At 60.1% G+C, this 26397-nt stretch overlaps 2 long non-coding RNA genes across 2 annotated transcripts in view; one reads left to right on the plus strand and one right to left on the minus strand.

Moving 5' to 3' along the window:
- Nucleotides 1–1753, plus strand: part of LOC148147081 (uncharacterized) — a 177658-nt gene extending 175905 nt beyond the window's left edge. The window contains exon 3 of the long non-coding RNA XR_015760047.1: nt 1619–1753. This is a non-coding gene — a long non-coding RNA (uncharacterized LOC148147081). The remainder of the gene's footprint in view (nt 1–1618) is intronic.
- The window catches only part of LOC148147080 (uncharacterized), a 578686-nt gene that overhangs the window by 302379 nt on the left and 249910 nt on the right, over nt 1–26397 (minus strand). The window lies entirely within an intron of this gene.

The following is a 26397-nucleotide window of genomic DNA, read 5'->3' on the forward strand; positions in this document are numbered from 1 at the left end:
ATGGATATTTGTTTCAGGTTCACACATTAGTGCCCTGCTGTGGTCTGCACAGCTCCCAGTGCTGGACAGATATCTAGCTAAAAATGTGTTGCTGGTAAAGCACAGCAGGTCAGGCAGCATCCAAGAAACAGTAGAATCGACGTTTCGGGCATAAGCCCTTCATCAGTCCTCAGAAGAGGCCTCGCCTTCATTCCCCTACACTCTCGGATTAATGAGTTCAACACGCGGCGTGACATCGAACAATTCTTCCGCCGCCTTCGCCTCCGTGCCTCTTGCAACACATTTTCAGCTCTGATCTCCAGCATCTGCAGACCTCACTTTCTCCTCCTGGACAGATATCTAGTTTGGGTTTGTAGATCAATGCACTGCTGTGGTCTGCACTTCTCCCAGTGCTGGAAAGATATATGGTCTGGGTTGAAAGATCAATGTCCTGATCTGATCTGTGCAGTGTTCCACTCTGGCCAGATTGCTGGATTGTATTGACCAGTGCAATGGATGAATCTGGAGAGATTGCTGGGTTGTACTGAGCATTACACTGGCCTGGTCTGCACAGTGTTCCACGGTGAACAGATATCTCTCTCTGGGTTGATGTTGTCTGGGCTGGTTCTGTGAGGTGGATTGAGAATATGGTATATCGAACCCTTTCAGCTGATCTGACAATGCCTTTAGTTCCCATTCCTGTGATTGGACCCTCCGTCTCTCACCCCATTAATGTTACAGTGTGCCCAGGCACAGTACATCATGTTGGTGGGGTGGATAGGGGGGAAAGGTGATGGACAAGTCAAGGAATTCCCTGGAACGTTCTGTCCCCAACATTCTATAACCGACATTTCCCGGAACGTTCTGTCCCCGACATTCTATAACTGACATTCTCTGGAACGTTCTGTCTCTGACATTCGAGAACTGACGTTCCCCGGAACGTTCTGTTCCCAACATTCTATAACTGACATTCCCCGGAACGTTCTGTCCCCGACATTCTATAACTGACATTTCCCAGAAACGTTCTGTCCCCGACATTCTATAACTGACATTCCCCGTTACATTCTGTCCCCGACATTGTTTGTGAACGGTCGGACGTCAGTGAATTGAACAAACGATAAGATCCCGAGGGAAGAGATCCCGGTCCAGGGAGAAGGATACACTGTTCCGAAGGCCCCTCAGGCAGTTAAAGGGGTGAATACGTTTTCCCTGCGTTTACATTTCTCCACGACACAGGATCGACCACAATTTAGACCAAAATACAGAAATTCCCAAACTCAATTTGTCTTCAGGAAACTGGGAGAGAATCCTTCAGGACAGCAACGTTCCCACCCTCCATATTAGGACCTGGGAAGGAGTGACCTGTGTCTGCTCTCGAGTGATCGAGTGTGTGGGAATTTTCTGGAAACCATCTGTTCTTATGGATGTGTCTCTGTGTGTTTGGGGAGGGAGGGTTTCTTGCGGTTTATGTCACATTTTCGTCAATAATTCCGACTTTCCTATTTGTTATTCCAGCTCCAAATATTTTAATAAATCCATGAATAAAGGGACATATTTGAAAATCTCACTGGATCCCCAATCAAACGGGTCCCTTTGCCTCCAGGCTGATGGATAATGGGTTTGTTTTCCTTCCTCACAGTTAACGTAGTGACCATCTACGTCCTGCTTTATAAAGATTGTGGATTGTCTCCATGTGTCAGACGTTACCTGGGGGCCATGGCAGCGGCGGATCTCCTGGTCATTATCCTCGACCTGATCCTGAGACACATTCCCATTGTTTATCGGGAACAGTTTTATTTCCTGAGGGATTCCGTCCCCGTGTGTAATATCCACGCCGTCCTGCTTTATGCAGCCACTGACTGCTCTGTCTGGTTCACTGTCACTTTCACCTTTGATCGGTTTGTGGCCATTTGTTGCCAGAAGCTGAAAAGTAAATATTGCAGTGAGAAAACGGCGGCTGTGGTTCTGGGAGCAGTGACTGTGCTGAGCTGTTTAAAGGACATTTTCTGGTATTTTATGCTCTCGGCTCGGTATGGGCTGCGGAACCGCCCCTGGTTTTGTGATGTAACAGACGCAGTTGTATCCTCCAGTGTCTGGGTCACAATCGAGTTCCTCCACCACATTCTAACCCCGTGTGTCCCATTTCTCCTGATTCTGCTGCTCAATGTTCTCACCGTCAGACACATTGTAGTGACCAGCAGAGCCCGCAGGAGACTCCGCACTCACACCAATGGGGACGCTCAGTCTGACACAGAAATGAGAAACCGGAAAAAACCCATCATTTTACTGTTTGTGATCTCGGCCAATTTCATCCTGTTATGGTCAACGTTAATGATGTATTCTTTATGGAGGCGGATGTATTGGATTGTGTATAGTCCTGTGTATCTCCATTGGTTTGTGCGGGAATTGGGCTTCATGCTGCAGCTCCTCAGTTGCTGCACAAACACCGCGATATTTGTCGTGACCCAGACTAAGTTCAGGCAGCAGCTGAAGAACGTACTGAAATATCCCTTCACCCAAATCCATCCATCCATCAAATTCCCTCATTAATCAATCCATCTGGGATTTACTCATTTCAGTTCAGTGTTTCAGCGATGGAGCAGCCTGTCGCTATGGTAACAGACTGAGGGTAGCGCTGGATTGTCCCTCCTTATCCCACAGGGGGGTTACAGGGAAACATTTCAATGTTTCTCACAACTCAGGGGACAGTGCGAAAAGGCACCATCCCACTGACTGTATCCATTACTTCCATTTGTAAACAATAAAAATGTTCATTAAAGTGTGCTGAACAGCAGAGTGACCGATGTTGTTGTGTGTCTTTGTGTTGGAGAAGCTGAGCTGGAGAGAGACAGACTCAGCCCCAAGTCCTGGTCCTCAGGGAAGGGGAGGGCACCGGGCCCTGAGCTCAGGAGCTACGTTTAACTCCCTCTGCACCCCTCCCACTCCAACCTGGCCTCCCAATTTCCTGTCCCCTACTCTTTCTCATCACCTCTCCCCCTCTCCCTCTCTTTCTGCACACTGTCTCTTTCTCATCTCCTCTCCCTTTCACTCGCTCGTCCCCTCTCAGGCACCCCTCAACCCCGATTTCTCCACCTGCCTCCACTATTGATTCTCCCTCACCCTCCCCATCTCCCTCTCACACCCTCAACACGAGATTCTCCACCTGCCTCCACTCTTCCCTCTCCCCCTCCCCCTTACTCTCTCTCTCCTGCCGTCTCTGTCTCCCTCCCGCAATTCCGTCTCTACCCCATTTTCCCCTCCTCCCACTTCCCACATCTCTCTATCATCTCACCCCCCCCCCCACCCCCCCCCCCACCCCAACACGCAGACTCACTACCAATCCTCAGTCTCTGGGTTAGAGGGAGAGGGAAGGACCAGGGAGACAGAGTGTGTCAGAGAGAGAGGAAGGGCGGGACAGGAGGGAGAGAGATTCAGTCAGAGAGAAACGGAGGGAGGTGGGGAGAGAGAGACACCGAGTGAGGGGGATCGAGAGTGAGAGAACGGGGAGAGAGAGTGAAGGAGCAGAGAGAGAGAGAGCAGGGGATAAGAGAGAGATAGGGAAAGTAGGGAGAGAGAGAGACAGGGGAGAAGATAATGAGAGACAGAGTCGAGAAAGAGAGAGAGAGAGAGACAGAGACAGAGATGTGCGAGGGAGGGAGCAAGAGAGAAAGGGGGCAAGTCTTCGAGAGAAGGAAATGGAGAGAGAAAGTGGAAGAGAGAGATGGGGAGGCGAGAGAGAGAGAAGAGGAGAGAGGGGAGATAGAGTGAATGAGGGCTGAGAAAAAGAGAGGCAGGGGTGAGAGTTCAAGAGAGGGGCAAAAAAGCGGGAGGTCGAGAGAGGTAGAGGTGGCTAGAGAAAGAGGGTCGAGAGAGAGAGAGGGGGGATCGAGAGAGAGGGGCAAGGAAGCAGGCGGGAGACTGAGTGAGAGGGCGAGTGAGAGAGAGTTTGTGAGGGCGAGAGAGACTGGGCAAGAGAGAGTTAGAGTGGGTGAGAGAGTGATGAGGTGAGTGAGAGAGAGAAAAATGGGGCGAGAGAGACATAGATGTGAGAGGGAGGGAGTGAGAGAGGGGAGGGCAACACAGAGAGAAGGAGGGGCAAGGAGAGAGGGGGGTGAGAGAAAGAAGCGAGAGAGGGAGGCGTTAAGAGAGCAAGAAAGAGAGATGGGTAAGAGAGATCGAGGGGCGAGAGAGGGAGAGGGGGCAAGAGAGAGAGAAACGGGGTTCGAGAAATATGAAGGCAAAAGAGAGATAGAGGGGGTGAGAGAGAGGGGGCGAGGGAGAGAGAAAGGGGTCGAGAGAGAGAGCGCGAGGGTAAGAAACAGAGAGAGGGCAAGAAAGAGAGTGAGGGCGAGAGAGAGAGAGAGAGAGAGAGAGGAAGGTCATAAGGAGATAGGATCCCGTGAGAGGGGGTTTGACAAAGAGGGGGTGGGAGAGAGAAAGGTTGACAGCGAGAGTGCAGGGGCAAGACAGGGCGAGACAGAAAGAGAGAGAGAGAAAGAGACAGACAGAGTAAGAGAGAGGGAGAAAAGAAACGGGAGAGAGAGAATAAGGGGACCGAAGAGAGTCAGCGAGAGAAAGATTAGATTAGATTACATTAGATTACATTACAGTGTGGAAACAGGCCCTTCGGCCCAACAAGTCCACACCGCCCCGCCGAAGCGTAACCCACCCATACCCTAGATTTACCTCTTACCTAACACTATGGGCAATTTAGTATGGCCAATTCACCTGACCTGCACATCTTTGGACTGTGGGAGGAAACCGGAGCACCCGGAGGAAACCCACGCAGACACGGGGAGAACGTGCAAACTCCACACAGTCAGTCGCCTGAGGCGGGAATTGAACCCGGGTCTCTGGCGCTGCGAGGCAGCAGTGCTAACCACTGTGCCACCGTGCCGCCCACAAAGGTAGAGAAAGGTAGAGAGAGAGACAGGGGAGAGATAAACAGACAGGGCGAGTGAGCGAGCGATGGAGCGATGGTGAGAGAGAGGAAAGAGTGAGGATGGGGGAGAAGGAGAGAAGGCTGCGAGAGGGCTGTCGAGAGTGAGAGAGAAGGGACAAGGGGGACAGCAGAAGAGAGAGGATGAGAGCGAGGGAGCGAAAGAGTGGGGCGAGAGAGAGGAGGTGAGAGAGGGAGATAGCGAGAGAGAGACATACGAGGAGAGAGAGCGAGAAGGACAGACAGAGGGCGAGCATTAGAGAGAGCGTGATAGAGAGGATGAGAGAGAGAGAGATTGAGAGAGAGAGGCTGAGTGAGAGAAAGAGTGGAGCTGAGCAATACAGAGAGAGAGGGGGCAAGAAAGGGAGGGGATGGTGGCAAGAGAAAGCGAGACAGGGGGCGATAACGAGAGAGAGAAGGGGAGAGAGAGAGATAGAGATTAGGCGATAGTGACTTGAGAGAGAGAGTGAGCAAGGGGGGAGATGGGTCTAGAGAGAGAAAGTGAAAGACAAAGAGAGAGTGAGTGACAGAGAGAGAGAAAGAGAGAGAGACAGACAGAGGGACGAGATGGTAGGTAGAGAGCGACAGAGCGAAAGTGGGCGAGAGAGAGAGAATGTGCAGGGACAGTGAATGAGCAGGGAGAGTTAGGGTGAGGGGGAGAGAGAGGGGCGCAAGCGATAGAGAGGGGGCAGAGAGAGAGGGGGCGAGATAGAGGGGACGAGAGAGAGAGGGGACGAGAGAGAGAGTGGGCGAGAGAGAGGGGGCGAGAGAGAGAGGGGGGCGAGAGAGAGCGGGGGCAAGGAATGGCGAAAGAGACGGGGGAGAAAGAGAGGGGGCAAAAGAGGGGATGGGAAAAGAGAGGGGCGCGTATGAGGGGGGCGAAAGAGAGGGGGAGTGAAAGAGAGAGTGGGCGAAAGGAGGGGCGAAAGAGGGTATGGCGAAAGAGAGGGGGACAAAAGGAGGGGCAAAAGAGGGGGACGAAAGAGGGGGGCAAAAGGGGGGCGAAAGTGGGGTGCGAGTGAGAGAGAGAGTGAGGGTGAGAGAGAGAGGGAGTTGAGAGAGAGGGAGAGAGGGGGTGGAGAGAGATAGGGGGGGTTGGGAGAGAGAGGGGAGCGAGGGGGCGAGAGAGAGTGGGCAAGAGAGAGAGGGGTGAGAGAGGTGGGTGAGAGAGAGAGAGGGGGCGAGAGAGTGAGGGGGAGAGAGAGAGGGGAAGAGAGAGAGGGGAGAGCGAGTGGGGAGAGAGGAGGTGGAGAGAGGGGAGAGGGATTCTGAGAGAGGGGGTTGAGGCAGGGGGGGGTGTTGGATGGGGTTGGGGAGGAGGTGGTGTTGGACGGGGTTGGGGAGGGCGTGGTGTTGGACGGGTTTGGGGAAGGGGGCGGTGTTGGATTGGGTTTGGGGAGGGTGTGGTGTGGGACGGGGTTGTGTGAGGGGGTGGTGTTGGACGGGGTTGTGGGAGGGGGCGGTGTTGGACGGGGTTGTGGGAGGGGGCGGTGTTGGATTGGGTTGGGGAAGGGGGCGGTGTTGGACGGGTTTGGGGAGGGGGCGGTGTTGGACGGGGTTGGGGGAAGGGGCCGGTGTTGGACGGGGCTGTGGGAGAGAGTGGTGTTGGACGGGTTGGGGGATGGGGCGGTGTTGGACGGGGTTGTGGGAGGGGGCGGTGTTGGACGGGGCTGTGGGAGTGGGCGGTGTTGGACGGGGTTGGGGAGGGGGCGTTGTTGGACGAGGTTGGGAAAGGGAAGGGGTTGGGGGAGGGGGAGATATTGGAAGGGGTTGGGGAGTGGATTCGTGGCGGGGTAGCAGTGTTGGATGGGAGCATCGGGCATGGGTGTGGGTGTGGGGTGTGTTGCTGAGTGTGGGAGGAAGGTGAGGCGGGGTTGGACGGCGGTGATGGTCAGGCTGTGGTGTGTGTGGACGGCAGTGAGGGTCAGGCTGGGCGCCGTGTGTGGACGGCGGTGATGGTCAGGTTGGGGGCGGTATGTGGACGGCAGTGAGGTTCAGGCTGGGGTTTGTGTGTGGACGGCAGTGAGGACCAGGCTGGGGGTAAAGTGTGGACGGCGGTGAGGATCAAGCTGGGGGTGCTGTGTGGACGGTGGTGAGGGTTAGGCTGGGGGCGGTGTGTGGACGGCAGTGAGGGTCAGGCAGGGGCAGTGTGTGGATGGCGGTGTGGGTCAGGCTGGGAGCGGTTTTGAATGCTGGTGAGGGTCAGACAGGTGGCGGTGTTGAATGTTGGTGAGGGTCAAGCTGGGTGCAGGTTTGGACGGTGGTGGGGGTCAGACTTGGGGCAGTGTGTGGAGGGGCAGTGAGGTTCATGCTGTGGGTGGTGTTGGACGGCGTTGAAGGTCAGGGTGGGGGCGGTGTGTGGACGGCAGTGAGGGTCAGGCTGGGACAGGTTGTGGACGGTGGTGAGGGTTAGGCTGGGGGAGGTGTGTGGACGGCAGTGAGGGTCAGGCTGGGGGCGATGTGTGGATGGCGGTGAGGGTCAGGCTGGGAGCGGTATTGAATGCTGTTGAGGGTCAGGATGGGTGCGGTGCGTGGACAGCGGTGAGGGTCAGGCTGGGAGTGGTGGATGGACGGCAGTGAGGGTCAGGCTTGAGTCAGTTTTGGATGGTGGTGAGCGTAAGGTTTGGGTCAGTGTTGGATGGCGTTGAGGGTCAGGCTGGGGGCGGTGTGTGGACGGCAGTGGGGGGCAGGCTGGGAGCGTTGTGTGGACGGTGGTGAGGCTCAGGCTGTGGGCAGTGGGTGGGCAGTGGTGAGGGTCAGGCTGGGCGCGGTGTCTGGGCAGTGGTGAGGGTCAGGCTGGGGGTGGTGTGTGGTCAGCGGTGAGGGACAGGCTAGGGGTGGTGCATGGTCGGTGGTGAGGGTCAGTCTAGGGGCGGTGTGTGGGCGGCAGTGAGGGCCAGTCTGGGACGGTATTGGACGGCTGTGAGGGTTAGCTTGTGGCAGTGTTGGACGGCGATGGGGGTCAGGCTGGGGGCGGTTGGTGGACGGCGGTGGGGGTCAGACTGGGTGCAGTTGGTGCACCGCGGTGAGAGTCAGGCTGAGGGTGGTGTGTTCGACGTCGATGAGGGTCAGGCTGGAGGTAGTGTATGGACGGTGGTGAGGGTCAGGCTGGCGACGGTGTGTGGATGGTGGTGAGGGCCACGCTGTGGGTGGTGTGTGGACGGTGGTGCGGGTCAGGCTGATGGGTGTTGTGTGGACGGTGGTGAGGGTCAGGCTGGGTGCGGTACGTGGATGGCGGTGACATTCAGGTTGGAGGCGGTGTTGGGCAGCGGTGGGGGTCAGGCTGGGGGCGGTTTGTGTTCGGAAGGGCCGGTCAGGCTGGTGTCTGTGTGTGAACAACGGTGGGGGTCAGGCTCTGGGTGGTGTGGAGACGGTGGTGAGGGTCAGGCTGGGGGCGGTGTGTGGGCAGTAATGAGGGTCAGGCTGGGGCGGTGTGTGGACGGTGGTGAGGGTCAGGCTGGGGACGGTGTTGGACGGTGGTGAGGGTCAGACTGGGGGCCGTGTGTGGACGGTGGTGAGGGTCAGGCTGGGGGCGGTGGGTGGACGGCAGTGAGGGTCAGGATGGGGGAGGTGTGTAGATGGCAGTGAGAGTCAGGCTGTGGTCGGTGTGGAGATGGCAGTGAGGGTCAGACTGGGGCGGTGCTGGACGGCTGTGAGAGTCAGGCTGGGGACGGGATGTGGACAGCTGTGAGTGTCAGACTGGGGGCGTGTGAAGATAGCAGTGAGGGAAAGGCTGGGTGCGGCTTGTGGACGGCGGGAGCGGTCAGGCTTGGTGCGGTGTCTGGACTGCAGTGAGGGTCAGGCTGGAGGCGCTGGGTTCAACGTCAATGAGGGTCAGGCTGGGGGTGGTGTGTGTGCGGTGGTGAGGGTCAGTCTGGGGACGGTGTGTGGACGGCGGTGAGGGTCACGCTGTGGGCGGTGTGTGGACGGTGGTGCGGGTCAGGCTGGGGGTGGTGTGTGGACGGTTGTGAGGGTCAGGCTGGGTTCGGTACGTGGATGGCGGTGACGTTCAGGTTGGAGGCGGTGTTGGGCAGCGGTAGGGGTCAGGCTGGGGGCGGTTTGTGTTCGGAAGGGCCGGTCAGGCTGGTATCTGTGTGTGAATGACGGTGGGGGTCAGGCTCTGGGTGGTGTGGAGACGGTGGTGAGGGTCAGCCTGGGGGCGGTGTGTGGGCAGTAATGAGGGTCAGGCTGGGGCGGTGTGTGGACGGTGGTGAGGGTTAGGCTGGGGGCGGTGTGTGGACGGCAGTGAGGGTCAGGCAGGGGCAGTGTGTGGATGGCGGTGTGGGTCAGGCTGGGAGCGGTTTTGAATGCTGGTGAGGGTCAGACAGGTGGCGGTGTTGAATGTTGGTGAGGGTCAAGCTGGGTGCAGGTTTGGACGGTGGTGGGGGTCAGACTTGGGGCAGTGTGTGGAGGGGCAGTGAGGTTCATGCTGTGGGTGGTGTTGGACGGCGTTGAAGGTCAGGGTGGGGGCGGTGTGTGGACGGCAGTGAGGGTCAGGCTGGGACAGGTTGTGGACGGTGGTGAGGGTTAGGCTGGGGGAGGTGTGTGGACGGCAGTGAGGGTCAGGCTGGGGGCGATGTGTGGATGGCGGTGAGGGTCAGGCTGGGAGCGGTATTGAATGCTGTTGAGGGTCAGGATGGGTGCGGTGCGTGGACAGCGGTGAGGGTCAGGCTGGGAGTGGTGGATGGACGGCAGTGAGGGTCAGGCTTGAGTCAGTTTTGGATGGTGGTGAGCGTAAGGTTTGGGTCAGTGTTGGATGGCGTTGAGGGTCAGGCTGGGGGCGGTGTGTGGACGGCAGTGGGGGGCAGGCTGGGAGCGTTGTGTGGACGGTGGTGAGGCTCAGGCTGTGGGCAGTGGGTGGGCAGTGGTGAGGGTCAGGCTGGGCGCGGTGTCTGGGCAGTGGTGAGGGTCAGGCTGGGGGTGGTGTGTGGTCAGCGGTGAGGGACAGGCTAGGGGTGGTGCATGGTCGGTGGTGAGGGTCAGTCTAGGGGCGGTGTGTGGGCGGCAGTGAGGGCCAGTCTGGGACGGTATTGGACGGCTGTGAGGGTTAGCTTGTGGCAGTGTTGGACGGCGATGGGGGTCAGGCTGGGGGCGGTTGGTGGACGGCGGTGGGGGTCAGACTGGGTGCAGTTGGTGCACCGCGGTGAGAGTCAGGCTGAGGGTGGTGTGTTCGACGTCGATGAGGGTCAGGCTGGAGGTAGTGTATGGACGGTGGTGAGGGTCAGGCTGGCGACGGTGTGTGGATGGTGGTGAGGGCCACGCTGTGGGTGGTGTGTGGACGGTGGTGCGGGTCAGGCTGATGGGTGTTGTGTGGACGGTGGTGAGGGTCAGGCTGGGTGCGGGACGTGGATGGCGGTGACATTCAGGTTGGAGGCGGTGTTGGGCAGCGGTGGGGGTCAGGCTGGGGGCGGTTTGTGTTCGGAAGGGCCGGTCAGGCTGGTGTCTGTGTGTGAACAACGGTGGGGGTAAGGCTCTGGGTGGTGTGGAGACGGTGGTGAGGGTCAGGCTGGGGGCGGTGTGTGGGCAGTAATGAGGGTCAGGCTGGGGCGGTGTGTGGACGGGGGTGAGGGTCAGGCTGGGGACGGTGTTGGACGGTAGTGAGGGTCAGACTGGGGGCCGTGTGTGGACGGTGGTGAGGGTCAGGCTGGGGGCGGTGGGTGGACGGCAGTGAGGGTCAGGATGGGGGAGGTGTGTAGATGGCAGTGAGAGTCAGGCTGTGGTCGGTGTGGAGATGGCAGTGAGGGTCAGACTGGGGCGGTGCTGGACGGCTGTGAGAGTCAGGCTGGGGACGGGATGTGGACAGCTGTGAGTGTCAGACTGGGGGCGTGTGAAGATAGCAGTGAGGGAAAGGCTGGGTGCGGCTTGTGGACGGCGGGAGCGGTCAGGCTTGGTGCGGTGTCTGGACTGCAGTGAGGGTCAGGCTGGAGGCGCTGGGTTCAACGTCAATGAGGGTCAGGCTGGGGGTGGTGTGTGTGCGGTGGTGAGGGTCAGTCTGGGGACGGTGTGTGGACGGCGGTGAGGGTCACGCTGTGGGCGGTGTGTGGACGGTGGTGCGGGTCAGGCTGGGGGTGGTGTGTGGACGGTGGTGAGGGTCAGGCTGGGTTCGGTACGTGGATGGCGGTGACGTTCAGGTTGGAGGCGGTGTTGGGCAGCGGTAGGGGTCAGGCTGGGGGCGGTTTGTGTTCGGAAGGGCCGGTCAGGCTGGTATCTGTGTGTGAATGACGGTGGGGGTCAGGCTCTGGGTGGTGTGGAGACGGTGGTGAGGGTCAGCCTGGGGGCGGTGTGTGGGCGGTAATGAGGCTCAGGCTGGGGCGGTGTGTGGACGGTGGTGAGGGTCAGGCTGGGGACGGTGTTGGACGGTGGTGAGGGTCAGACTGGGGGCCGTGTGTGGACGGTGGTGAGGGTCAGGCTGGGGGCGGTGGGTGGACGGCAGTGAGGGTCAGGATGGGGGAGGTGTGTAGATGGCAGTGAGAGTCAGGCTGTGGTCGGTGTGTAGATGGCAGTGAGTGTCAGACTGGGGCGGTGCTGGACGGCTGTGAGAGTCAGGCTGGGGACGGGATGTGGACAGCTGTGAGTGTCAGACTGGGGGTGTGTGAAGATAGCAGTGAGGGAAAGGCTGGGTGCGGCTTGTGGACGGCGGGAGCGGTCAGGCTTGGTGCGGTGTGTGGACTGCAATGAGGGTCAGGCTGGAGGCGCTGGGTTCAACGTCAATGAGGGTCAGGCTGGGGGTGGTGTGTGTGCGGTGGTGAGGGTCAGTCTGGGGACGGTGTGTGGACGGCGGTGAGGGTCACGCTGTGGGCGGTGTGTGGGCGGTGGTGCGGGTCAGGCTGGGGGTGGTGTGTGGACGGTGGTGAGGGTCAGGCTGGGTTCGGTACGTGGATGGCGGTGACGTTCAGGTTGGAGGCGGTGTTGGGCAGTGGTAGGGGTCAGGCTGGGGGCGGTGTGTGTTCGGAAGGGCCGGTCAGGCTGGTGTCTGTGTGTGAATGACGGTGGGGGTCAGGCTCTGGGTGGTGTGGAGACGGTGGTGAGGGTCAGCCTGGGGGCGGTGTGTGGGCGGTAATGAGGCTCAGGCTGGGGCGGTGTGTGGACGGTGGTGAGTGTCAGGCTGGGGACGGTGTTGGACGCTGGTGAGGGTCAGGCTGTGGGCGGTGGGTGGACGGCAGTGAGGGTCAGGCTGGGGGTGGTGTGTAGATGGCAGTGAGAGTCAAGCTGGGGTCGGTGTGGAGATGGCAGTGAGAGTCAGACTGTGGCGGTGCTGGACGGCTGTGAGAGTCAGGCTGGGGACGGGGTGTGGACATCTGTGAGTGTCAGGCTGGGGGCGTGTGAAGATAGCAGTGAGGGACAGGCTGGGGGCGGCGTGTGGACGGCGGTAGGGGTCAGGCTTGGTGCGGTGTGTGGACTGCAGTGAGGAACAGGCTGGGGCTGGTGTTGGATGGCGGTAGGGGTCAGGTTTGTGGTAGCGTTTGACGGCGGTGTGAGTCAGGCAGGCGGCGATGGGTGGACAGTGGAGGGGATCAGCCTGGGGGCAGTGGTGGGCGGTGGTGAGGGTCACGCTGTGATCGGTCTGTTCGACGTCGATGAGGGTCACGCTGGGGATGGTGCGTGGACGTCAATGAGTGTCAGGCTGCGGGTGGGGTGTGGATGGTGGTATGGGTCAGGTTGGGGCGGTGTGTGGTCGGCGATGAGGGTCAGGCTGGGGGTGGTGTTTGGAGGGAGGTGGTTGTCAGGCTGTGGGCAGTTGGTGGGCGGAGGTGGTTGTCAGGCTGGGGGCGGTGGTGAACGGCAATGAGGATCACGCTGTGGACGGTGTGTTTGACGTCGATGAGGGTCAGGCTGGGGTGGTGTGTGGGCGGTGATGAGAGTCAGGCTGGGGCAGTTGCTGGCGGTATGTGGATGGCGGAGTGTTTCAGGCTGGGGGCAGCGTGTGGACAGCGGTGAGGGTTAGGCTAGGAGCGGTGTGTAGACAGCGGGGAGGGTCAGGCAGGGTGCGGTGTTTGGACGGCAGTGAGGGTCAGGGTGGGTGCCGTGTGCGGACGATGGCGAGGGTCAGCCTGGGTCAGTGTTGGACGATGGTGAGCGTCAGGCTTGGGTCAGTGTTGGATGGCGTTGAGGGTCAGGCTGGGGGTGGTGTGTGGACAGCGGTGGAGTTCAGGAGGGGAGTGGTGTGTTGACAGTGGTGAGCATCAGGCTGGGAGCAGTGTGTGGACGGCATTGCTGGTCAGTCTGGGGATGGTGTGTGGATGACGGTGAGGATCAGGCGGGGGGGTATGGATGCCAGTGAGGGTCAGGCTGGGGATGGTGTGTGGACGGTGGTGAGGGTCAAGTTATGGGTGGTGTGTGGTTGGCAGTGAGGGTCAGGCTGGGGTTGTGTGTGGATGACTGTGAGGGTCAGTCTGGGGACAGTGAGTGGGCGGTGGTGAGGGTCAGTCTGGGGATGTATGTGGGCGGTGGTGAGGGTCACGCTGTGGGCTTGTGTGTGGGCAGTGGTGAGGGTCAGGCTGGGGGAGGTGTGTTGACAGCGGTGAGGGTCAGGCTGGGGGTGGTGTGTAGATGGTGGTGAAGGTCAGGCAGGGGACGGTGTGTACATGGCGGTGAGAGTCAGACTGGGGCAGTGTTGGACGGCCATGAGAGTTAGACTAGGGATGGTGTATGGACGGCGGTGAGGGTCAGGCTGGGGGCGGTGTGTAGATGGCGGTGAGAGTCAGACTGGGGCGGTGCTGGACAGCTGTGAGAGTTAGGCTGGGGACGGGGTGTGGACGGCTGTGAGGGTCAGGCTGGGGGTGTGTGAGGATAGCAGTAATGGACAGGCTGGAGGCGGCGTTTGGATGGCAGTAGGGGTCAGGTTTGGAGTAGTGTGTGGATGGCAGTAAGGGACAGGCTGGGGGCGGAGTTGGACGGCGGTAGGGGTCAGACTGGGGACGGTGTATGGACGGCGGTGAGGGTCAGGTTTGTGGTAGTGATTGACGGTGGTGGGGGTCAGGCTGGGGGCGATGGTTGGACGGTGGTGGGGGTCACCTGGGAGATGTTGGTGGACGGCGGTGAGGGTCAGGCTGTGAGCAGTTAGTTCGACGTCGATGAGGGTCACGCTGGGGGTGATGCGTGTCACGTCAGTGAGTGTCAGGCTGGGGGCGGTGTGTGGACGGTGGTGAGGGTCAGGCTGTAGGCTATTGGTGGACGGATTTGCTTGTCAGGCTGGGAGCGGTGGTGGACGACGGTGAGGGTCACGCTGTGGACAGTGTGTTTGACGTCGATGAGGGTGAGGCTGGGGGCAGCGTGTGGACAGTGGTGAGAGTCAGGCTAGGGGCGGTGTGTAGACAGCAGTGAGGGTCAGGCAGGGTGCAGTGTGTGGACGGCAGTGAGGGTCAGGGTGGGTGCAGTGTGCGGCCGGCGGTGAGGGTCAGGCTGGGACAGTGTTGGATGGCATTGAGGGTCAGGCTGGGGGCGGTGTGTGGACGGCGGTGAAGTTCAGGCTGTGGGTGGTGTGTGGACGGTGGTTCGCATCAGGCTGGGAGCAGTGTGTGGATGATAGTGAGGGTCAGGCTGGTCGCAGTGTGTGGGCAGCGATGAGGTTCAGGCTATGGGTGGTGTGTGGTCGGCATTGAGGGTCAAGCTGGGGGTGGTGTGTGGGCGGCGGTGAGGGTCAGACTTGTGGCAGTGTTGGACGGCGGTGGGGGTCAGTATGGGGTTGGTTTGTGGACGGCGGTGGGAGTAAGGCTATGGGCGGTGTGTTCGATGTCGATGAGGGTCAGGCTGGAGATGGTGTGTGGATTGTGGTGAGGGTCAGGCTGGGGCAGCGTGTGGTCGGCGGTGAGGGTCAGGCTACGAGCGGTGTGTAGACAGCGGTGAGGGTCAGGCAGGGTGTGGTGTGTGGACGGCAGTGAGGGTCAGGCTTGGGTCAGTGTTGGATGGTGGTGAGCTTCAGGCTTGGGTCACTGTTGGATGGCATTGAGGGTCAGGCTGGGGGCGATGTGTGGACGATGGTGGGGGTCAGGCTGGCAGTGGTGTGTGGACGGCGTTGAGGGTCAGGCTGGGGGTGGTGTGTGGAGGGAGGTGGGTGTCAGGCTGGGGGCAGTGGTGGATGGCAGTGAGGGTCACACTGTGGACGGTGTTTTTCACGTCGATGAGGGTCAGGCTGGGGGCAGCGAGTGGACAGCAGTGTGGTTCAGGATGGGTGCGGTGTGCAGACGGCGGTGAGGGTCAGGCTGGGTCAGTGTTGGATGGCGTTGAGGCTCAGGCTAAGGACGGTGTGTGAGCGGCGGTGAGGATCCGACTGGGGCGGTATTGGATGGCAGTGAGGGTCAGGGTGGGGGCGGTTGGTGGACTGCAGTGAGGGTCAGGCTGGAGGCGCTGAGATCGACGTCAATGAGGGTCTGTCTGGGGGCGGTGTGTTGACGGCAATAGGTGTCAGGCTGGTGGCGGTGTGTGGGTGACGGTGAGGTTCAAGCTGGGGGTGGTGTTGGGCAGTGGTGGGGGTCAGGCTGGAGGAGGTGTGTGATCTGAGGGTACGGTAAGTCTGGGGGCGGTGTGTGAACAACAGTATGGGTCTGGCTGGGGGCGATGTGTGGATGGCAGTGAGAGTCAGGCTTGGGGCATTGTGTGGATGGCAGTGAGGGTCAGGTTAGGGGCGACGTTTGGACAGCTGTGAGGGTCAGGCTGGGGGCGGAGTTTGGACGGCAGTGAGGGTCAGGGTGTGGGCTGTGTTGGTGGCGTTGAGGGTCAGGCTGGGGCAGTGTTTGGACGGCAGTGAGGATCAGGCTTGGGTCGGTGTTGGATGGCGTTGAGGGTCAGGCTAGGGGCGGTGTGTGGTCGGCAATGGGGTTCAGGCTGGGGGCGATGGGTGGACGGTTGTGGGGGTCAGCCTGGGGGCAGTTGGTGGACAACGGTGTGAGTCATGCTGTGAGCGTTGTGTTCGACGTCGATGAGGGTCACGCTGGGACTTGTGCGTGGACATCAGTGAGTATCAAGCTGGGGATGGTGTGTGGACAGTGGTGAGGGTCAAGCTGGGGGTGGTGTGTGGAGGGAGGTGGTTGTCAGGCTGTGGGCGGTGGTGGATGGCGGTGAGGGTCACGCTGTGGATGGTGTGTTTGACGTCGATGAGGTTCAGGCTGGGTGCAGCATGTGGACAGCGGTGAGGGTCAAGCTAGGGGTGGTGTGTAGACAGCGGTGAGGGTCAGGCAGGGTGCAGTGTGTGGACGGCAGTGAGGGTCAGGGTGGGTGCGGTGTGGGAACGGCGGTGAGAGTCAGGCTGGGTCAGTGTTGGATGGCGTTGAGGGTCAGGCTGGGATTGGTGTGTGGACGGTGGTGAGCATCAAGCTGGGACCGTTGTGTGGACGGCATTGATGGACAGTGTGGGGACGGTGTGTGGATAATGGTGAGGGTCAGGCTGTGGACGGTGTGTTAGCATTGATGTGGGTCAGGCTGGGGTGGTGTGGGGATAGCGGTGAGGGTCAGGCTAAAGACGGTGTGTGGGCGGCGTTGAGGGTCCGACTGGGGCGGTGTTGGATGGCGGTGAGGGTCAGTGTAAGGGCGGTTGGTGTTCAGCAGTGAGGGTCAGGTTATTGGCGGCGTGTGGACGGTGGTGAAGGTCAGGCTGGCTGCGGTCGGTGGACTGCAGTGAGGGTCAGGCTGGAGGCGCTGTGTTCGACGTCAATGAGGGTCTGTCTGGGGGCAGTATCTTGACGGCAATAGGTGTGAGGCTGGTGGCGGTGTGTGGGTGGCGGTGAGGTTCAGGCTGGAGGTGGTGTTGGGCAGCGGTGGGGGTCAGGCTGGGGCCTGTCTGTGAACGACAGTGGAGGGCAGGCTGGGGGCAGTGTGTGGATGGTGGTGACGATCAGGTTTATGGCAGTGTTGGACGGCAGTGGGCGTCAGGCTAGGGGCAGTTGGTGGACGGCGGTGAGGGTCAGGCTGTGAGTGGTGTGTTCGACATCAATGAGGGTCAGGCTGGGGATGGTGCGTGGGCGATGGTGGGGGTCAGGCTGGGGGGGCTGTGTGGTCGGCGGTGAGAGTCAAGCTGGGGGCAGTATGTGGACGGTGGTGAGTGTCAGCCTGGTGGCACTGCGTTGATGGCGGTGAGCGTCAGGCTGGGGCGGTGCTGGACGGCGGTGAGAGTCAGTCTGGGGACGGCTTGTGGACGGCAGTGAGGGTCAGGCTGGGGGCAGTGTGCGGATGGCAGTGAGGGACAGGCTGTGGGTGGCGTGTGGACGGCAGTGAGGGTCAGGCTGGGGCGGTGTGTGGCGACGGTGCGGCTCAGGCTGGGGGTGGTGTGTGGGCAGAGGGTACGGTCAGGCTGGGGTCTGTGTGTGAACGACAGTGGGGGTCAGGCTGATGGTGGTGTGTGGATGGTGGTGACGATCAGGCTGGGGGAAGTGTGTGAATGACGGTGAGGGTCAGGCTGGGGGCTTTGTGTGGACGGTGGTGAGTGTCAGGCTGGGGGTGGTGTGTAGAGGGCTGTGAGGGGCAGGCTGGGGGCGGTGTTGGATGGTGGTGAGGGGTAATTTGGGGTCGGTGTGTGGACGGCAGGAAAGGTCAAGCTGGCGGCGGTGTGGGACAGCCTGGTAGCGGTGTGTGGACGGCAGTGAGGGTCAGACTGGGGTCGGGGTGTGGATGGCAGTGAGGAACAGGCTGGGGACGGCAGGAAAGGTCAAGCTGGCGGCGGTGTGGGACAGCCTGGTTGCGGCGTGTGGATGGTGGTGACGGCCAGGCTTGGGGTGGTGTGTGCATGGCAGTGAGGGACTGGCTGGGGCCATGTGTGAACAGTGGTGACGGTCAGGCTTGGGGTGGTGTGTGGTCGGTGGTGAGTGTCAGGCAAGGGGCAGTGTGTGGGCGCGGTGAGGGACAGGCTTGTGCGGTATTGGAAGGCAGTGAGGGTCAGGTTTGTGGCAGTGTTGGACGGCAGTGGGCGTCAGGCTGGGGGCAGTTGGTGGACGGCGGTGAGAGTCAGGCTGAGAGTGGTGTGTTCAACGTCGATGAGTGTCAGGCTGGGATGGTGCGTGGGCGATGGTGGGGGTCAGGCTGGGGGAGCTGTGTGGTCGGCTGTGAGAGTCAGGCTGGGGGCAGAATGTGGACGGCGGTGAGTGTCAGCCTGGTGGCACTGCGTTGATGGCGGTGAGCGTCAGGCTGGGGCGGTGCTGGACGGCGGTGAGAGTCAGTCTGGGGACGGCTTGTGGACGGCAGTGAGGGTCAGGCTGGGGGCAGTGTGCGGATGGCAGTGAGGGACAGGCTGTGGGTGGCGTGTGGACGGCAGTGAGGGTCAGGCTGGGGCGGTTTGTGGCGACGGTGCGGCTCAGGCTGGGGGTGGTGTGTGGGCGGAGGGTACGGTCAGGCTGGGGCCTGTGTGTGAACGACAGTGGGGGTCAGGCTGATGGTGGTGTGTGGATGGTGGTGACGATCAGGCTGGGGTACGTGTGTGAATGACGGTGAGGGTCAGGCTGTGGGCTTTGTGTGGACGGTGGTGAGTGTCAGGCTGGGGGTGGTGTGTAGAGGGCTGTGAGGGGCAGGCTGGGGGCGGTGTTGGATGGTGGTGAGGGGTAATTTGGGTTCGGTGTGTGGACGGCAGGAAAGGTCAAGCTGGCGGAGGTGTGGGACAGCCTGGTAGCGGTGTGTGGACGGCAGTGAGGGTCAGACTGGGGTCGGGGTGTGGATGGCAGTGAGGAACAGGCTGGGGACGGCAGGAAAGGTCAAGCTGGCGGCGGTGTGGGACAGCCTGGTTGCGGCGTGTGGATGGTGGTGACGGCCAGGCTTGGGGTGGTGTGTGCATGGCAGTGAGGGACTGGCTGGGGCGATGTGTGAACAGTGGTGACGGTCAGGCTTGGGGTGGTGTGTGGTCGGTGGTGAGTGTCAGGCAAGGGGCAGTGTGTGGGCGGCGGTGAGGGACAGGCTTGTGCGGTATTGGACGGCAGTGAGGGTCAGGTTTGTGGCAGTGTTGGACGGCAGTGGGCGTCAGGCTGGGGGCAGTTGGTGGACGGCGGTGAGAGTCAGGCTGAGAGTGGTGTGTTCAACGTCGATGAGTGTCAGGCTGGGATGGTGCGTGGGCGATGGTGGGGGTCAGGCTGGGGGAGCTGTGTGGTCGGCTGTGAGAGTCAGGCTGGGGGCAGAATGTGGACGGCGGTGAGTGTCAGCCTGGTGGCACTGCGTTGATGGCGGTGAGCGTCAGGCTGGGGCGGTGCTGGACGGCGGTGAGAGTCAGTCTGGGGACGGCTTGTGGACGGCAGTGAGGGTCAGGCTGGGGGCAGTGTGCGGATGGCAGTGAGGGACAGGCTGTGGGTGGCGTGTGGACGGCAGTGAGGGTCTGGCTGGGGCGGTGTGTGGCGACGGTGCGGCTCAGGCTGGGGGTGGTGTGTGGGCGGAGGGTACGGTCAGGCTGGGGCCTGTGTGTGAACGACAGTGGGGGTCAGGCTGATGGTGGTGTGTGGATGGTGGTGACGATCAGGCTGGGGGAAGTGTGTGAATGACGGTGAGGGTCAGGCTGTGGGCTTTGTGTGGACGGTGGTGAGTGTCAGGCTGGGGGTGGTGTGTAGAGGGCTGTGAGAGGCAGGCTGGGGGCGGTGTTGGATGGTGGTGAGGGATAATTTGGGGTCGGTGTGTGGACGGCAGGAAAGGTCAAGCTGGCGGCGGTGTGGGACAGCCTGGTTGCGGCGTGTGGATGGTGGTGACGGCCAGGCTTGGGGTGGTGTGTGCATGGCAGTGAGGGACTGGCTGGGGCGATGTGTGAACAGTGGTGACGGTCAGGCTTGGGGTGGTGTGTGGTCGGTGGTGAGTGTCAGGCAAGGGGCAGTGTGTGGGCGGCGGTGAGGGACAGGCTTGTGCGGTATTGGACGGCAGTGAGGGTCAGGTTTGTGGCAGTGTTGGACGGCAGTGGGCGTCAGGCTGGGGGCAGTTGGTGGACGGCGGTGAGAGTCAGGCTGAGAGTGGTGTGTTCAACGTCGATGAGTGTCAGGCTGGGATGGTGCGTGGGCGATGGTGGGGGTCAGGCTGGGGGAGCTGTGTGGTCGGCTGTGAGAGTCAGGCTGGGGGCAGAATGTGGACGGCGGTGAGTGTCAGGCTGGTCGCAGTGCGTGGATGGCGGTGAGGGTCAGGCTGGTGCGGTGCTGGACGGCGGTGAGAGTCAGTCTGGGGATGGCATGTGGACGGCATTGAGGGTCAGGCTGGGGGCGGTGTGCGGATGGCAGTGAGAGGCAGGCTGTGGGTGGCGTGTGGACGGCAGTGAGGATCAGTCTGGGGCGGTGTGTGGGCGACGGTGCGGCTCAGGTTGGGGTTGGTGTGTTGGCAGAGGGTACGGTCAGGCTGGGGCCTGTGTGACAACGACAGTGGGGGTCAGGCTGGGGGCGGTGTGTGGATGGTGGTGACGATCAGGCTGGGATCGGTGTGTAAATGACGGTGAGGGTCAGGCTGGGGCTTTGTGTGGACGGTGGTCAGTGTCAGGCTGGGGGTGGTGTGTGGACGGCTGTGAGGGGCAGACTGGGGGCGGTTGTTGGATGGCGGTTAGGGTCAGGCAGTGGGCAATGTGTTTGATGTCGATGACGGTCAGGCTGGGGTTGGTGTGTGAACGGTGGTGAGTGTCACGCTGGGATAATTGGCGGACGGTGGTGAGTATCAAGCTGTGGGCAGTGTGTTTGATGTCGATGACTGTCAGGCTGGGGTTGGTGTGTGGACGGTGGTGAGTGTCAGGCTGGGATAATTGGGGGACGGTGGTGAGTGTCAGGCTGTGGGCAGTGTGTTCGACGTCAATGAGGGTCAGTTTGGGGACAGTGTGTGGGCGATGGTGAGGGTCAGACCGGGGTGTGTGTGGGGGCAGTGTTGAGGGTCAGACTGGGGGCGGTGTGTGGATGGGAGTGAGTGTCAGTCTGGGGGTGGTGTGTGGATGGTGGTGAGTGTCAGGCTGGTGACGGTGTGTTTGACGTCGATGACGGTCAGGCTGGGCGTGGTGTGTGGACAGTGTAGAGGGTCAGTCTCGGGTCATTGGTGGACGGCGGTGAAGGTCAGGCTGGGGGCAGTGTGTGGATGGTAGTGAGTGTCAGTCTAGGGGTGGTGTGTGGATTGTGGTGAGTGTCAGGCTGGAGACGGTGTGTTTGACGTCGATGACGGTCAGGCTGGGGGTGGTGTGTGGACAGTGGAGAGGGTCAAGCTGGGGTCATTGGTGAACGGCGGTGAGGGTCAGGCTGGGCGCAGTGTGTTCAACGTCAATGAGGGTCAATCTGGGGACGGTGTGTGGGTGATGGTGAGTGTCAGGCTGGGGGTGGTGCGTGGATGGTAGTGAGTGTCAGTCTGGGGGTGGTGTGTGGATGGTGGTGAGTGTCAGGCTGGTGATGGTGTGTTTGACGTCGATGACGGTCAGGCTGGGGTTGGTGTGTGGACAGTGGAGAGGGTCAGGCTGGGGTCATTGGTGAACGGCGGTCAGGGTCAGGCTGGGGCAGTGTGTTCGGCGTCAATGAGGGGCAGTCTGGGGATGGTGTGTGGGCGATGGTGAGGGTCAGTCTGGGGGTGGTGCGTGGATGGTAGTGAGTGTCAATCAGGGGGTGGTGTGTGGATGGTGGTGAGTGTCAGGCTGGTGACGGTGTGTTTGACATTGATGACGGTCAGGCTGGGGGTGGTGTGTAGACAGTGGAGAGGGTCAGGCTCGGGTCATTGGTGAACGACGGTGAGGTTCAGGCTGGGGGCGGTGTGTTCGACATCAATGAGGGTCATTCTGGGGATTGTGTGTGGATGATGGTGAAGGTCAGTCTGGGGATGGTGTGTGGGTGGTGGTGAGGGTCAGGATAGGGGTAGTGTGTAGACGGCGGTGAGGGTCAGGCTGGGGATAGCGTGTGGACGGCATTGAGGGGCAGGCTGGGGGTGGTGTGTTTGATGTCGATGACGGTCAGGCTGGGATTGGTGTGTGGATGGTGGTGAGTGTCAGGCTGGGGTCATTGGTGGACAGCGGTGAGGGTCAGGCTGGGTATGGTGTGTGGGCGGTGGTGAGGATCATCTAGGGATGGCGTGTGGTCGGCGGTGAGGGGCAAGCTGGGGATGGTGTGTGGATGGCAGTGAGGGTCAGGCTGGGAAGGTGTTGGACGGCGGTGTGGGACAGGCTGGTGGTGGTGTGTGGACGGCGGTGAGGGACCGGCTGGGGCGGTGCTGGACGGCGGTGAGGGAGAGGCTGGCACGGTGCTGGACGGTGAGAGTCAGTCTGGGGACGCCGTGTGGATGGCACTAAGGGTCAGTATGGGGGCGGTGTGTGGATGGCAGTGAGGATCAGGCTGTGGGTGGCGTGTGGATGGCATTGAGGGTCGGGCTGGGGGTGGTGTGTGGGTGGCAGTGAGGGTCATGCTGGGGCTGTATTGGGCGGCGGTGAGGGTTAGCATTGTGGCAGTGTTGGACGGTGGTGGGGTTCAGGCCGGGGCGGTTAGTGGACGGTGGTGGGGGTGAGGCTGGGGGCGGTTGTTGGACGGCGGTTAGGGACAGGCAGTGGGCAGTGTGTTTGATGCCGATGACAGTCAGGTGGGGGTTGGTGTGTGGACAGTGTTGAGTGTCAGGCTGGTGTCATTGGTGGACGGCAGTGAGAGTCAGGCTGGGGGCGGTGTGTGGACGGTGGTGAGTGTCAGGCTGGAGTCATTGGTGTACGACGGTGAGAGTCAGGCTGGTGGCGGTGTGTGGACGGTGGTGAGTCTCAGGCTGGGGTTATTGGTGGACGGCGGTGAGGGTCAGGCTGGGGGCGGTGTGTGGACGGTGGTGAGTGTCAGGCTGGGGTTATTGGTGGACGGCGGTGAGAGTCAGGCTGGGGGCGGTGTGTGGACGGTGGTGAGTGTCAGGCTGGGGTTATTGGTGGACGGCGGTGAGGGTCAGGCTGGGGGCAGTATGTTTGATGTCGCTGACGGTCAGGCTGGGGTTGGTGAATGGACGGTGGTGAGTGTCAGGCTGGGGTCATTGGTGGACCGTGGTGAGGGTCAGGGTGGGGGAGGTGTGTGATGGCAGTGATGGTCAGGCTAAGGGAGGTGTGTGGATGGCAGTGAGTGTCAAGCTGGGGGCGGTGCGTGGATGGCAGTGAGGGTCAATCTGGGGGCAGTGTGTGGACGGCGGTGAGGGTCAGGCTGGAGGTGGCGTGTGGATGGTGGTGAGGGTCAGGATGGGGTCATTGTGGACGACGGTGAGGGTCAAGCTGGGGGTTAGGTGTGGATGGCGATGAGGGTCAGGCTTGGGTCAGTGTTGGACATCCGAGAGCATCAGGCTGGGTGCGGTGTGTGGGCGGAGGGGAGAGTCCAGCATGGGGTGGTGTGTGGATGGTGGTGATGATAAGGCTAGGGGCGGTGTGTGGTTGGTGGTGAGGGGCAGGCTGGAGGGGGTTTGTGGATGGTGGTGATGATAAGGCTGGTGGGGTTGTGGGCGGCGGTGAGGGTCAGGCTGGGAAGGTGTTGAACTGCGGTGAGGGACAGGCTGGTGCTGTTGTGTGGACCGTGGTGAGGGTCATGCTGGGGCAGTGTTGGACTGCAGTGAGAGTCAGTCTGGTGACGGCGTGTGGACGGCAGAGAGGGTCAGGCTGTGGGCAGCGTGTGGACGGCTGTGAGCATCAGGCTGGGTCGGAATTCAGAGGGATGATGAAGTTTTAAAGTGATCTCCATAAAGGACAAACAATAACTGGGGAGCAGAAGCAGAGTGCCATGAGTTGAATTTGAGAGGGAGCACTGCCTGAGATAAACAGGGAAACAGTGAAATGTCTGGCTGCAACTGATCAGGGACAAACATGGCAAGGAACGGGCTCAAATATTCAACAAAAAGGCATATTCTTTAGCTCTGGGCACACCTACCAACTGTTCCCCTCGATCTACAACACAAATCCCAGCATTTCCCAGCAGCTCCTTCCATTTCTGAACAAGAGGTAGATCAGATTCTAGACATTAATCTGACTACATTACCCATGCTGCCTTGGGAGATAGCGCATGCGCAATAAGAGCCGGTGAGCTTGGTTGGCGGAACCAACTCATCCCACATGGACTCCTTTAAACCAGCAGAGTTTGGACCTGAACAGGACAAACAGTACAGACTACAGATTCAAAAACACCAACAACAGTTCTCCTTCAAGATCCTCCGCTCCACGCTCGCAGCAATGCGCCAGCACCTAACCTGTCGACGGTCATCCCTGCCTCAGCTGAGGGCCACACTCTCTCAGAATTTCAAAGGACCCACTCTGTGCTACATCCTCAGGAGAATTCATACTCTCAACAAACAGTATTTCAATTCCATCTCAAACATCAAAAGCTGTAAGAACAACAAACTTTTATCTACCCACCTTTATAACCAGCGCTCCTCAAACATTCCAGAAGACTCCCCTGGCCACACAATCTACTCAGACGCCATTAGCCATGCGGCTGATGCAGATGCCACCCCCACGCTGATTGATGATGTCACTTCCGCCCCCATCATGGATCCTCCCACAACCACTTCCACCCCTCACAATTCTTCATGCATCACACGTGACATCACTTCCGCCCTTCACATCATCGCTGATGCCACATGCTCAGTGACTTCTGCCCCCCTACTGCCATGGTCACCACTACTTCCGCCCCCACCAGCGCCACTCACCTGCATTCTGCTGACATGCCCCCCACTGACTCCCATTGTCACTATTCCCACCCCCAGAATCCCAGCGGAAGACTATCCCTGCTCATAACTCCACTCCCATTCCCCCCACCATGACACCCACTCCAGTTACATGTTCCGCCCCCACTCCCAGCTCCACACCCACACCAGATCTCAGCTCCCAGCCCTGCCGAGTTTTCACCATCCCCCCAGACCTCCCCCTCACTGAGGATGATAGATCAGTCCTCCGCAAAGGACTCACCTTCATCCCCCTCCGTCCACGCATCAATGAATTTAATACACGCCGTGACGTCGAACAATTCTTCCGTCGCCTCCGCCTCCGAGCTTACTTTCACAATCTGGATTCCCGCCCACCTTCCGAGGACCCCTTCGCCCAACTCCAACACACTGCATCCGCCTGGACACCCCGGGCTGGCCTATTACCTGCCCTCGACCTCTTCATTTCCAACTGCCACCGGGACATTAACTGCCTCAACCTGTCTAACCCCCTTTCCCACTCCAACCTCTCACCCTCTAATCCCTCTGCTCCAATCCCAACCACACCATCAAGCCAGCGGATAAAGGGGGCGCAGTGGTAGTCTGGTGCACTGACGTCTACACCGCTAAAGCCAAACGCCAACTCGAGGACACCTCTTCCTACTGCCCCCTCGACCATTACCCCACCCCTCATCACCAAATCATCATCTCCCAGACCATACAGAACCTTATCACCTCAGGAGATCTCCCAACCACAGCTTCCAGCCTCATAGTCCGGGAACCCCGCACTGCCCGGTTCTACCTACTTCCCAAGATCCACAAGCCTGACCACCCTGGCCAACCCATTGTCTCAGCATGCTCCTGCCACACTGAACTCATCTCTACCTACCTCGACACTGTCCTATCCCCCCTAGTCCAGGAACTCCCCACATACATTTGAGACACCTCCCACGCACTCCACCTTTCCAAGACTTCAGTTTCCCTGGCCCCCAACGCCTCATCTTTACCATAGATATCCAAACCCTCTACACCTCCATCCACCATGACCAGGGCATACAAGCCCTCCGTTTTTTCCTCTCCAGACGTCCCCAACAGCAACCTTCCATCGACACTCTCATTCGTTTGGCCGAACTGATCCTCACCCTTAACAATTTCTCCTTTGAATCCTCGCACTTCCTCCAGACCAAAGGGGTAGCCATGGGCACACGTATGGGCTCCAGCTATGCCTGTCTCTTTGTTGGCGAATTCGAGCAGTTGATCTTCCGTAATTACACCGGCACCACTCCCCACCTCTTCCTCCGCTATATTGATGACTGCATTGGCGCCACCTCGTGCTCCCGCGAGGAAGTTGAGCAATTCATCAACTTCACCAACACATTCCACCCTGACCTTAAATTTGCCTGGACCATCTCTGACACCTGCCTCCCCTTCCTGGACCTCTCTATCTCCATTAATGACGACCGACTTGACACTGACATCTTTTCCAAACCCACCGCCTCCCACGGCTACCTGGATTACACCTCTTCCCACCCTATCTCTTGCAAAAATGCCATCCCGTATTCCCAATTCCTCCGCCTCTACCGTATCTGCTCCCAGGAGGACCAGTTCCACCACAGAACACACCAGATGGCCTCTTTCTTTGGAGATCACAATTTCCCTTCCCACGTGGTTAAAGATGCCCTCCAACGTATCTCGTTCACATCCTGCACATTCGCCCTCAAACCCCACCCCTCCAACTGTAACAAGGACAGAACCCCGCTGGTGCTCACCTTCCACCCTACCAACCTTCGCTTAAACCAAATGATCCGCCGACATTTCCGCCACCTCCAAACAGACCCCATCACCAGGAATATATTTCCCTCCCCGCCCCTTTCCGCCTTCCGCAAAGATTGTTCCCTCCGTGACTACCTGGTTTGGTCCACGCCCCCTAC

The sequence above is a fragment of the Chiloscyllium plagiosum genome, unplaced genomic scaffold, assembly GCF_037043375.1.
Source record: "Chiloscyllium plagiosum isolate Xiang-an unplaced genomic scaffold, Cpla_swu_hap1 HiC_scaffold_18, whole genome shotgun sequence".
Classification (NCBI taxonomy): Eukaryota; Metazoa; Chordata; class Chondrichthyes; order Orectolobiformes; family Hemiscylliidae; genus Chiloscyllium; species Chiloscyllium plagiosum.